Source organism: Lampetra planeri, chromosome 32 (genome assembly GCF_965212315.1).
Source record: "Lampetra planeri chromosome 32, kcLamPlan1.2.h2, whole genome shotgun sequence".
NCBI classification, from domain to species: domain Eukaryota; kingdom Metazoa; phylum Chordata; class Hyperoartia; order Petromyzontiformes; family Petromyzontidae; genus Lampetra; species Lampetra planeri.
In genome coordinates this window covers 8,424,644-8,436,729 of record NC_136138.1, presented here as the reverse complement: position 1 = coordinate 8,436,729, position 12,086 = coordinate 8,424,644, and the positions used below count along the sequence as shown (strand labels likewise).

The following is a 12,086-nucleotide window of genomic DNA, read 5'->3' as shown; positions in this document are numbered from 1 at the left end:
TTCCCCCCCCCCGCACCACACATTGCTGCTGCTGCTGCTGCTTGGTGGTTGTGACCCCGTTTTTGGGGCAGTTGAGGGCTTCCATCAGCCGAACGCGGCTGCGTGCGCATCTGCTGCCGCTGTACCCCACGCAAACCGAACAACGACCACGGTTTTTGTTATTTGCAAGTGCCGCTTTCGTGCTCATAGAGGCCAGTGGTAATGATTGCCTTTCACCCGCTGCTTTAGGACCTGCGGAATTAATTATCATTATTATTAGCGATGGATGCGAGCGGTGGCGCCGCGATCACCGCATGTGTTCTGTCACCATCGTCACGACTGGATTTGTATACTGTGTATTACGTTGTTTTTTGAGCGGGGAGCGGTGGCGCAGTGATTGTTATTATAATTCGTTTTAAATGCCCACCACCTGTATTTAATGTGCATTTATTGTGTTGCGCAATTCTGGACGGAGAGAGTGGTGGGTGGGTGCGTGCCCACCGTTGACTGTTGGAGCGGTGCATTGCTCAGCGCACTGCCAAGATTTTTAGCCGGCGTCCCGAGTTCGATTCCGGGCCACGTCTAACATCGGGAGCGAGCGACATCTGACACGGTCCAGCACCCTCCCCACCGCTGCCGCGCAGTGGATAAGTACGGCCGATGGGAGGCCTGCATCCAGCAGTGGATTGACAACGGGCTTGTACAGAGTTATAATCGATAGCACTGTTTGCTGTCTTCGTTTGGCACGTTTTACGCTGTTGCTTTTCTGGTTGTTGTCAACGTGAGCGGTGCTGTGAATGTGTTTTAACCCTCAGAGTCTATTCGCTGCAACAGCTCGTGGTGGTGGTGGTGGTGGCGGTAGAGAACCAGGAGCTGGAAGACAAGGCTGGAGACCGAGGAATTGAATCGACGAGTTAGGTAAGTCGCCTCTTCTCGCGTGGCGTACGGAGCGATCTGTGCTTGGTGGTTGTGGTGTGATGGTGACGGTGATGATGGTGGTTATAATAGGGGGGAGCGGGCGGTGGTGTAGCGGTTAGTGCGTTGCGCTACGAACCTGGATCGACCTGAGTTCGATTCCCGCTCACGGTCAATATCAGTGACAATTATAATCTGAACCAGTTCTGGGCATCCCCTAGATCGACTCAGCCTCAAATGAGTACCTGGTGTAGTGCGTAAACACATCGCCACTAGGGAGACAAAGGCGGCTGGGTGTGATGCTGGCCACCCACGCGGTCGCGTGCCGTGCCGGCCTTCATAGGTGCTACTCGTTAAAAGCACTTGCCCCAACAGTCCGTTAAGGCTATACAGGGGATCTTTGTATTTTGGTTGTAATAGTGGGTGATGGTGCTGGTGATGATGGTGGGCTTTGAGCGAGCAAACAAGCGCGTGTTGGATAAAGTTGCACACAGATCCAGTCTGAGATTAACGATGCACTCCTCCAACCCGTGCGCGAGTAATGAAATTAAAACATGATCGGGATGTTTTGCTCCACGTGTGTGAAATAACAATGTTCGCCGCCGCTCGTGATTTCCAAGGGCAGGCGTATGCGCGTGCTTGCCTCCAATCGGGTCAACAATACCTGAGCGCAATTTGGTTGCAAGCAACTGGATGGCTTGAATGTTGGACGTCTCTGCAACCAGAGACTGATTCATCGTCTTGGTTCTTTCGGTAAAGTCACGTAGAATGGAAATATTAAAATAATAAAAATAAAAAATAAAGCATAATAAAATAATTGTGAGAATTATTTTCTTATGCTTTATTTTTTCATTTTATTATTTCCATTCTACGTGACTTTACCGAAAAACCAAGAAGATGAATCCCTGCAGTCACGAAAGCTTTAAATCGAAATTTTATTATGTTTTATTTTTATTATTTTATTATTTCCATTCTACGTGACTTTACCGAAAAACCAAGAAGATGAATCCCTGCAGTCACGAAAGCTTTAAATCGAAATCAGAAACTGATTGCTCAGATCTGGACCACCGTTAATGCTCACGGCTCAGCGTAGAAAAGCGGACAATATACAGTCTATGTCTCAATCAAATATCTGTTTCTCCAGGTAAAAAAGTTAAAGTATTTCTAGACCAAACAATTTACACTTTTTATTTTTTTATTTTACCAGGTTAGGCCCACTGAGCTATGTAGCTCTTTTTCAGAAGCGACCTGGTCACAAATGATCGCTCGACGAAGGGGCTTACCATCATCACGTGCAAATCACGTATAGCAGTCACATACTCGAAAAGCGTGATGTGGATTCTAAATGTGGAGGAGGACCCGGAGAAAAATTCACGCGACCACGTGGAGAGAGAGAGACACCGCAAACTCCAAATACAGCAGGCGTCATGGTGGTGATCGAACCCACGACCTCCTGCATACCAGATGAGAAAGTTAACATCTCGTCACCGGTCCGACGGTGGCGAGATGCTACATAACCCCCAAAGGTCCGACGGGCCTTCTGGGTGTGCATACTTTCATCAGCATTAATTCAACACAAGTAGAACCCCGGACTGGTTTTGACAGTGCCAAGTCGACAGAGTTCGACTTGCATGAATAATTCAACGCTGGAGAAGTTCCAGACACTGATATAATCCACTCGCAGATGTTCAACGCGTGCCTGTATGTGTTCAGATCCACTCATGATGATTCACAGCCAATGTGTGTGTGTGTTATGTAATAAGCTTGTGCCGGAGGCCCCGGGGGGACAGGCGTCTATGACGTCTCCTGGCCAAACCCAATTTGGCAGAGCCAGGAGACTGAATCCTTACCCTCGGGGCTCCTCCAGAAACAACAATATACCACTACGTGTGGCCACGTGGAATATTCAAACGTTCACTGCGGAGGAGAGGCTGCTACTCTTCTGTCGGGAGCTGGACCGGTACCGCCTGTATCTCTGTGGTATTCAGGAGATCCGGTGGACCGGCTCTGGCTCCTGCCACCATGAGGGGTGGACAGTCCTCTTCTCGGGGCAGGAGACTGCCAAACAACAGGGAGTGGCTCTTCTGAACAAAATAATGAAGGGGGCATGGGAGCGTGGGGGTGAGGTGTGGGAAGCTGTAAGCCCCAGGCTACTTTGGGCTCGCCTTCCTATCAACCAGAGGCGAGGAGTGGTGGTCTTGGTTACGTATGCCCCCACTGAAGACGAACGTCCGTGGAGGGATGCAGGCAAGGCCAATGAGTCAGATGCCTTCTATGACCTCCTGTCACAGGTGCTAGCTAAAGTGGCCCCTCGGGACAGAGTCATCTTGTTGGGTGACTTCAATGCCCGAGTTGGTCATGATGCTGGCACCTGGTCTGGAGTGATTGGAAGGCATGGGCCAGATCAACTCAATAACAACGGCAGGAGGCTGCTAGATGTTTGTGCAGCCCATGGGCTTGTAATTACCAACACACTTTTCCGGCATCGGCGCATCCACACAACATCATGGATGCATGCCGGGTCCAAGCAAGAACATCTGCTGGACTACATAGTGACGGAACAGCGGATGAGGGTCCATGTCCTTGACACCAGGACCTACCGTGGAGTTGATCTGCCCACTGACCATCGACTTGTCATCTGTAATATGCGCCTGCCCTTCTTCCACTCCGGTGGTGGGTGTAAACCCAGGACCCCATTCAAACCCTTAGTGCCATGGTCTCAGCTAGCTAGCTGAGACGATCCCCCACTCCTCCTGATGTCAAGGGGAAATGGGCGAGATTTAGGACTGTGGCTCATGCAGCTGCAATGGCTGCTTTGGGTACACGGTCCAGACCTCCTTAGCGACCCTGGCTGACAGAGGAGGTGTTCAAGCTGGCTGATAAAAAGCGACAGGCCCACTCTCATCGGCTACAGCATCCCACGCCGGAGAATGAGGAGGCTTACCGCAGCCTTTGCTCGGAGGTTCGGAGAGCCGTGAGGCGCTGCAAGGATGGGTTGTGGTCGCGGGTTGCTGAGGAAATGGAATCTGCCTCAGTGGCCTGCGATACCAAATCGCTCTTTAATGCCATCAAAAAAGTAACTTGCAGCGCCACACCTATTACCATAATTAGGGGAAGGAACGGTGATCAAATCTCCGACCCCCAGGAACAGGTTTGCTGATTTCCTGAGCATTTCTGTGAGGTCCTGGGGGAGGGGACATCCCTCAGCCTGGATAACAACGTGGGACAAAATGGGGATGACCCTGCCGAGGCTGCGGTGCCTCAAATATTGAAGGAAGTCACCCCCTGTGAGTGGCTGGCTGAGGTGCCATCTGTTGAAGAAGTACTGAAGGCAATCCAGAGTCTGAGACAAGGAAAGGCACGGGGCAGAGATGATCTCTCAAGCAAAATGCTGCGGGAGGGTGGCGTTTGTGCACAGACTGCCCTACATGACATCATAACAACAGTCTGGACCACTAGATGGCTTCCGCAGGACTGGAAGGATGCCCTGATGGTCCCCCTCTTTAAGAAGGGGGACCGCACAGACTGTAGCAACGACAGGGGCATCTCACTCCTCAGTGTGCCAGGAAAGGTCCTGGCAAGGATTATTCAACATCGCCTTGCTAGGCACGGTCAGGAAAGGCTTGCGGAACCCCAATGCGGTTTCAGGAAAGGGCGGTCCTGCATGGATGCCATATTTTATGTCCGTCTGCTACAGCAGAGGTGTAGGGAATTCCAACCAGACCTACATCTCTGCTTTATTGACCTGGTCAAGGCCTATGATACCATCAGTAGACCTGGGCTCTGGGTTGTTCTTCGTGCTTTGGGAGTCCCTGACCCTCTGCTCACAATCATTAAGGACATTCATGATGGTGAGCGGGCCCGGGTAAAACTACGTGGCCGGGAGTCGGAGCCATTCCCTGTACACCTTGGGGTGTGACAGGGATGTCCTCTGGCTCTCACATTATTTAACATCTATTTTGACCACGTAGTTTGTGAGGCCTTCAATAGCTGTACCGGAGGAATTTCCATCTGGTACAGATACAATGGGAGGCTGATCGATGCCCGGGTGCGGTCACGGAATGGTTCTCTATTGCTCAACCATGTTATGTATGCCGATGATCTGGTAATCGCTGCTCACTCAGAGGAGGAGTTGGAGGCGCTGCTGCTAAACCTGGAGCTTGCCACTAAGAGGTGGGGCCTTACCATCAGCCCCACCAAAACTAAGCACCTGCCAAGGTATTTTGTACCATCGGACACTCCACCCCCACAACTCCCAAATGGTGATGGGGCAGTTGTGGAGAGAGTGGAGAGTTTCCCATATCTGGGCAGTGTGCTTATGACCGACTCCGTTTTAACAGCAGAGGTCTCACTCCGAATCAGTCGAACGGCATTATCTTTTCATCGGTTGCGTAACGCTGTGTGGAAGCTACCTGGTCTGTCGCTCCACACGAAGCTTCAGGTCTTCTCGGCCACAGTCATTCCCTTTCTTCTCTACACTTGTGAAACGTAGACCCCCCTAATGGAACATCTTCACCGGTTAGAAACATTTAGGCTGGCCTGCCTACGATCCATCCTGGGTTTAACCAGGCAGGATTGTGTGAGGAGCTCACAAATCCTTGAAAGATCTGGACAAAGACCCAGCGGTGAGCTCCTCCAGCAGGCAAGGCTGCGTTGGCTGAACCATGTAGCCCGCATGCCCAGTCACCGCATGCCTAAACAGCTTTTGTTCGGCCGGATCGAGGGGGTTAAACGGGCGCAGCACGGGCTAGAGAAGAGATAGAATGATGTGGTACAGGAAGATGTGGAGCTGAGTGGACTTGCCGATGACTGGTACCAGCGGTGTCAAGATCGGCCTCTGTGGAGGAGGCTCGTGAAGGACGCTAATGGGCAATAGGAGGCAGTCGCCCTCCAACAACAACGGAGGGCGGAGGAGCGACACTCACAACAACGAGTGGAGCGCCGGGTGGCTAAAGCACAGAAAGTTGGCACAGTAGGGGGCACAGGTGGTGCATCAGCCAGTCGTCTCAGTCAGTCGACCCGTGGCACCTGGGTCTGCCCCGTGACCTCCTGCCAGCGGGCGTTCGATACTTCACATGGCCTCAAGGTTCACATAGCCTGGCACAAGCGTCGTGGTGACGTCACCGCCACTTAGTGGCGAATAGCGGTTGTTATTGTTGTTCTAATTAAACTGGTGCTGCTCTCGCTATTGATATATCATCTAAATGCAAAAGTAAACACGAGGAATTGTTTTTATCTTCTTTTTTCATATAATGTAACTCATTCAATGTTGATATTACACGACGATTCAAAATAATCTATGCCACCGAGTCCCCTGGCTGTATGCTGGCTGGGCTTCTCTCCATCCCAACAATAGATGTGCTGCTGTTCGTGGGTGAGGCCATTGCCACCAAGGCTAGCTGGGTGGCTGGCTACACGGGATTTTCCGTGTAACAAAACACATTCCTGCGGAGGGAGCTGGTAGGAACGTTGGGTTGCTCGGTCAATGGCCAGGGTCAATGGCGGCGTGGTGTATTCCGCAAATATGGCCGACTGTGAGGGCGGGCACAAGCCGGCGTGAGTCGGTTAAAGTTGAGTTTTATAAGGGCACCACGGGGTGACCAGTCCCTCCCCACCCAGCGCCACCCCTACCACCCCCCCACCCAGCCCCACCCTCCCCTCCCCACCCAGCCCCACCCTCCCCACCCAGCCCCTCCCCACCCAGCCCCTCCCCACTCTCCCCTCTCCAGCCAGCCCCACCCATCCCATTTTTGGATGCACGACGGACAGACTAATCCCCTGTGGGCTGGTGTAACCTGGAGGTTCCTACCAGTATAAGCATTGGGTTGGATCGAAACGGCAGAAGAAGATGTTCGGAACACATCAAATAGATAGTGACACCGAAGAGGCTGGAGTAAGGCATACAGAAGACTGAACAAGGCTAATTTAAAATAGCTCTAACTTTCAATCTATGTCCGTGTTAAGTAATTATTTCGCCAAAATATTCTGTTCGTGCCCTGAGTACTGGAGGATGGAAAAAAGAGCACGCACATGACAGCTCTCTTATTTTCCGTTGCAAAGCAATGGGTTCTCGACTAATTAAGGATACGCGAAAAAAATACTCACGCGTTCGCGTTTAAACAAAAATGGTGTACGTATATTTATCATTCTCGAGAAAACGTTATACACATTTCCTGCACACATCCCGTACGTATGAATGGACATTTGGAGGACCGGCAATATTATGGGAGATGCAGAAGTGTTCCACCAAATCAAGGATCATCAGTGACCCATAGCCAGTCACGAAATGGTAAGCAAAGCAGATACGTGCTTCTGTACATGGAGGAGACTACAGACCGAGCAGTATTTGTCAGCGGGAAAACAGACATTTGTATCTTATTTCATACAATGTGTCGTGTTCATATAAAACCACTCTCCTGCAACTAAATTCTCTGGAATGCACCGGGTCTCCTCGGACCGCAGGAGATAAGCAGGTTTGAGCCTGGTTTGTGATTGGAATTGGTGACCTCTGTTTAATCAACCCGCGTGCTGATCAGCGTGGTGTGGCGGTCCCAAACTCTAGGATTCAGTTTTTTTCCACAATGTCGTTTGATCACTACGTGCAAAACACAGTCAGGTCCCGCAAATGTTCTTATCAGGGCTCGACGACTCATTGGGCCACGATTGAGTCGTGGCCTAGCCAACAGGGCGGCGTGGCATCGACGAGGCTCGTTTACTGCAACTCGCTACTCTTTGGTTCTTTCGGTAAAGTCACGTGGATTCCTTGCAGTAACGAAAGCTTCATATCAAGATTGCAACTCGCTACTCCAGGCAACGTCTGGCTGAAGCACGAGCAAGCTGCGCCGTGTACACATTCCTTGGCACGCGTGGTGACGGGGTACTGCGAGATCCGACCGTGTCCGTCCAGCGGTCGCTGAGCTGCATCGGTTTCGTGATGAGGTCGCACTCATCGTACGCAATGTGCTCGCCGCAAATGTACTACAACACCTTTTTGATCTCGTCGGGGAGCAAAACCATCACGCAACCTGCGGTCATCCTCGCGCAGCGGCTTTTGTTTGACCCATAGGTCACCGCATCGCGCGCTTTCAGATGCGCTTCTGCGGCCGTCTGAAACGCTCTTCCTTCCGATATTGGGAAGCCACTGGGAGCTATCCACTTTTTAAATCAAAATTTAAAACGAATTTCTTTAGAACTGCTTTTTGCGCTTGGTCTTCCGTCCTTCCCCAGCACCTGCGATTGGGCGCGTTGGGCCACATACGCTGAGAAAGAAGTCTAACAAACATGCGTGCAGCGCGGTGATGTATGGTCAAATAAATCCCCATGCCCCTCAGGGTGTGTGGGGGCGGGGGAGTTTGTCCACGAGTGAAAATTGCATGGCCATAATAAATTAACCTTCGTGTGTTTTCGATTCGCGCAAACGATATCTATCACGTCTCATTAATATCAATTACCTCTTACGTGCTTCCAAAGTACCGCGTAACGCCGTTGATAACGCAGTACTGTGCCCAAAGGAAGAGACACCCGTTTTAAATGCCCTTCTATAATACATCACTCAGAAGTAACCCTTGAGCGTCGATTATTTTCAGTGTTACGCATTATATCAACGTTTTCTTGGTTCTTTCGGTAAAGTCACGTAGAAGGGAAGTAATAAAATAATAAAAATATTATGTTTTATTTTTATTATTTTATTACTTCCCTTCTACGTGACTTTACCGAAAGAACCAAGAAGATGGATCCCTGCAGTCACGAAAGCTTTAAATCGAAAGATATCAACGTTGTGTCGAACTGGGGCCCGTGTAATAAAGAGGAGGCGGGCGCGGGGGGTTGCCTGTAGCACCTGATGGTTCATCGGCATTCATTCAAAGCTTGGCCTGGCTCTGCCGGTGAGACACTGCCGAGTTTGATCGCAGTCAGATCAATGGTTGCCGAAATTGGTGGTGCACTCCTAGACGAGCGGGCAGCCGATGGTGTTTCGTTAAGCGTTACTTTTGTCGTTTTTCTACGAGGAAGGGACAGATATATAAAGGAGATGCATTGTCTGCGTGTCTCTTCTGTTATGCATAGTCTCTCCGTAAACGACGACAATGCGTGCTTTGAGTTTTGTAAAACAAAAAAAGTGTCATAGGTTGAATTTGCATTCAAATGCAAGTTAAAGCAACCTCTGGCACATTACATAACGAAACCTCATTTTCGACATGCAGTGGAACGGTCATAGCAATGGCATTGCTATTTATTAGTCCGTGAAAGCCTCACTGAGTTTCAAGACAAATTTCCAGAAGGATCCTGCATACTGGTGTTTGGCCAATGCCATTATTCATACTACTTTTTACTATTTGTATGGTTTTTTTTTACCAGGTTAGGGCCGCTGAGCTATATAGCTATTTTTCAGAAGCGACTTGGCCACAAATGATAGCTCAACGAAGTGGGTTATCGTGTGGAAATTTACAGCAGTCAAATACTCTGAACGCGTGTTTCTAAACGTGGAGGGAAAAAACCGAAGGACCCGGAGAAAAATCCACATGACCACGGGGAAAGACGTGCAAACTGAAAACATACAGCGGGCGTCAGGGTCAGGATCGAACCCACGACCTCCTGTATACCAGGCGAGGTAGTTAACATCTCACCTCTGTGGTGCCCCATTAAAATGATCGACCTATTCCATTAACGAGTTCTCATTGTTATCAGCCATGGTCAATCTACTGCTGGATCACGGCTTCCATCTCTTACAATCCCGCGATATAATAATCCACCAAGCACTGGCACACAAACGGATTTCATCACTCCATCTCCTTTGATGGATGTCTCTCGGACGATCCCTATGCCACCACGGTGGAGAGATGTTAATTACTTCGCCTGGTATGCAGGAGGTCGTGGGTTCGATCCCGACCCTGATGCCTGCTGCTGTATATTTGGAGTTTCCGTGTCTCTCTCTCCCCGTGGTGAGATGTTAACTCCCTTGCCTGGTGTGCAGGAGGTCGTGGGTTCGATCCCGACCCTGACGCCTGCTGCTGTATATTTGGAATTTAAAACAAGTGTTTGGAGTATTTGGCTGATATACCTTTCCACACAGTGATAAGCCACTTCGTTGAACTATCATTTGTGGCCAGGTCGCTTCTGAACAATAGCTCAGCAGGCCTTACCTGGTAAAATAAAAAAAATAGTTTAGTTTATTCTTTAGTTTTATTCCTTGGCTCTCACCGTTCTTCTTGACCATCGGCCATCATCGCCCCCCCCCCCCCCCCCCCACAGCGACGTGTCCTGTCTCAGCAGCCAGGTCCACTTTACTCTTGTTGGCGGGTGGAATTGCTTCTCATCAACATGCGTATTTACTTGATACAGCTGTCGTGGCTGTGACGGTTCCACCTGAAGACGGAAGCTTGTGTTGCCTCCGAAACGTCGTGATTTTTATTTTATTTTTTATTTAACTTTTATTAATTTGAATGTTTTACCTACGTGACTTTACCGAAAAAACCTAAGAATATGAATCCTTGCAGTCACGAAAGCTTCAAATCTAGAATTAATGCGTATGTCCGTTAATCCACGCGCTCCTCTTTTCCGGCTTTCAAATCGACTCCACTCACGACGACGGTGTGGCTGCAAGGACGACACTTTCCTGCCATTCAAACCCGACGCGCTTACCAGCTGCGCGACGGTTGACACCGCAGTCGGATACGTGTTGCTTCGAGTTTAAATTCATTCATTCACAGCTAAACGCGAGGCCGAATCGCGTCTGCTGTGCTGCGCAAACTCGCGGGTTCCAGGAGCCCAGAGCCACGCCGTGAAATTGACGGGCGTGCACAGGTGTGACCAAGTCACGCGTAAAATTTTAACTCGGCAATGCAACGGCAGATTTATATTTAGATTTGTTTTTTTACCTTATTGGGCGATTGGTGTAAACGCGTTTGATTTATTCATGCCGCTCGTTGCATTTGCCGCCGAGGGTGTCATCTGCCTCGTTGAGCCCACACTTCCACGATTCGCCTGCTAGAACATTGTCAGCCACGGTCTCCCCAAGGTCGTGGACTCGAGTGCAGGTCTGGGTTGACTCGGCACCATCATCACCAACACCTCGATCATTGCGACTATCAATCGTCCTCACAAAACAAAGACACAAATCCCCCGTATAGCCTTAACATACTTTCGGGGCAAGTGCTGTTAGCGAGCACCTGTGAAGGCCAGAATGGCACACGAGGGGGTGGGTGACCAGCACCACGACCAGCCGCCTTTGTCTCCCCAGTGGCGATATTTTTACGCACCGCACCGGGTACTCATTTGAGGCTGAGTCGACCTAGGGGAGGCCCAGGACAGATTCAGATAATCGTCACTGATGTTGGGCGAGAGCGGGATTTGAATTCGGGTCGTCAAGTTCGTAGGGGTGCGCGCTAACCATTACCCTACCGCTCCCCATCACCACCACCATCGTCACCAACATCGTCACCAACATCGGCTCGTGACGTGCACACCACACAGTTACTGAGGAGTCCACACAGGCACTGGCATCTGTAGCGCCGTGTAGGCAGGGGTTTGTGGATCACATGTAGATTTGTGAAACTCCCAAACCCGCTCGGTTGAGAGGTGGACAGGAGACGGAGGTGGAGCGAGCAAGTCGGTGGACTGGTCCGTGCCAGCGAGACTGACATTGAGCAGAGGTTGTAGGCTTCGGCTACGAGGTGGCCAAGAGATGGCAGTGTAGCAGGAGATTATTGAATCTATCTGTGTGGAGATTTGAGTGCTCCCCACCCCCCCTCCCATCCCCGTATGTCCCATAGAGATGTTCCATGTCAAGGGATATTCCAGGTGAAAATGTTTGTAATAAATGATTAAGCAACCAATCATCGCAGGGCGGTAGGTGACATTTGCAAGTACTCAAGTCACGTGACGTCTTCTTCCAAAACCATTCACTAACACAGGGTGACGCGCTGCTGACTGCTGCAATTCCGCAAATAAATTGCTTCGTCTCATGCTTTCAAGGCAGCTCGCGTTAAACACCGCAGTGAATTATTCAATTTTTTTAATAGCAGACACCCATGGCGCTTGATTGGGAAGACACAGCGCCGCTCAATTACAGGATCTGCGCGACACGAGTGGACGTTGTCCCGGTCACAATGTAGGGCACGCAGCGTCGTCTCGCCTGACATCCATCATCGCGGTGGCGACGCGGATGCCCCGGAGCGCGGTCACAACTTGTAGGG

General features: G+C 50.4%; 1 protein-coding gene across 1 annotated transcript in view; it reads left to right on the top strand.

Annotated features, from left to right (window-relative positions):
- The window catches only part of LOC144729401 (sodium- and chloride-dependent GABA transporter 3-like), a 100,763-nt gene continuing 88,677 nt past the window's right edge, over nucleotides 1-12,086 (top strand). The window contains exons 1-2 of the mRNA XM_078609660.1: nucleotides 1-198; nucleotides 795-897. The gene's annotated coding sequence lies outside the window, so the exon portion shown is untranslated. The remainder of the gene's footprint in view (nucleotides 199-794; nucleotides 898-12,086) is intronic.